The sequence below is a fragment of the Penaeus monodon genome, chromosome 20 (assembly GCF_015228065.2).
Source record: "Penaeus monodon isolate SGIC_2016 chromosome 20, NSTDA_Pmon_1, whole genome shotgun sequence".
NCBI classification, from domain to species: Eukaryota; Metazoa; Arthropoda; class Malacostraca; order Decapoda; family Penaeidae; genus Penaeus; species Penaeus monodon.
Window position 1 is genome coordinate 41,222,230 of NC_051405.1, and position 688 is coordinate 41,222,917.

General features: G+C 37.4%; 1 protein-coding gene across 1 annotated transcript in view; it reads left to right on the forward strand.

The window, feature by feature from the left end:
- LOC119585997 (proliferation marker protein Ki-67-like) overlaps nt 1–688 on the forward strand; it is a 10,867-nt gene that overhangs the window by 9,493 nt on the left and 686 nt on the right. The window lies entirely within an intron of this gene.

The window sequence follows — 688 nt, forward strand, 5'->3', positions numbered from 1 at the left end:
CCTTACCTAATCTGTAACCTTCGCGCATGTGCTGGCTTACAGGCGACTTTGCTTTTGGCGAAAGGATCTTGTAATCAACATCCCTCTCTTTCTTGGTCACAGTAGCAAGTATAGATCCCTCGGGATATTCCCAGCGGAACTGCCTGTCCGCAACTGTTAGCAAGTCCTTGTGAGTCAAGATGGATATCTCTTCCCCCGCTAAGGGTGTGTCGTTTAGGAGTGTTGGATTGGTTTGACTGAGGTTGGTAATGTAAGCCTGGAAGATGAAAGTGATGAAAGCCAGAGTCCGGATATTATAACAAATCAATGGTAAACATGTTTCCCATGAAATGTGTGCATAATACAAAAATAAACCTCTAATACGTAGCAAAAATAAACTTCTTTAATATGTACAATTTTCACATTTATAAAATATGCAAAATAACATGTGAAAGGGAATTCAAGTACGATTAAGAAATATCTGCAGGTCACCATTTCACACTTGGTTGAAAACTGTATTGTGAAAGCACGTAAAAGTGAGCAAAAGACATTCCCAGTTTTAAGCTTTAAATGGACCCATTTTAAGAGATTAGCACCTCAAGCATCATTACCTTTTTCAAAAATGAAAAAAAATTCCCTCTTCAGGGTATAAATTCACTTCAACAAAGTCTAGCAAAGTTGTTGGGGTTGTTTTTTAAAATTAAAAAAA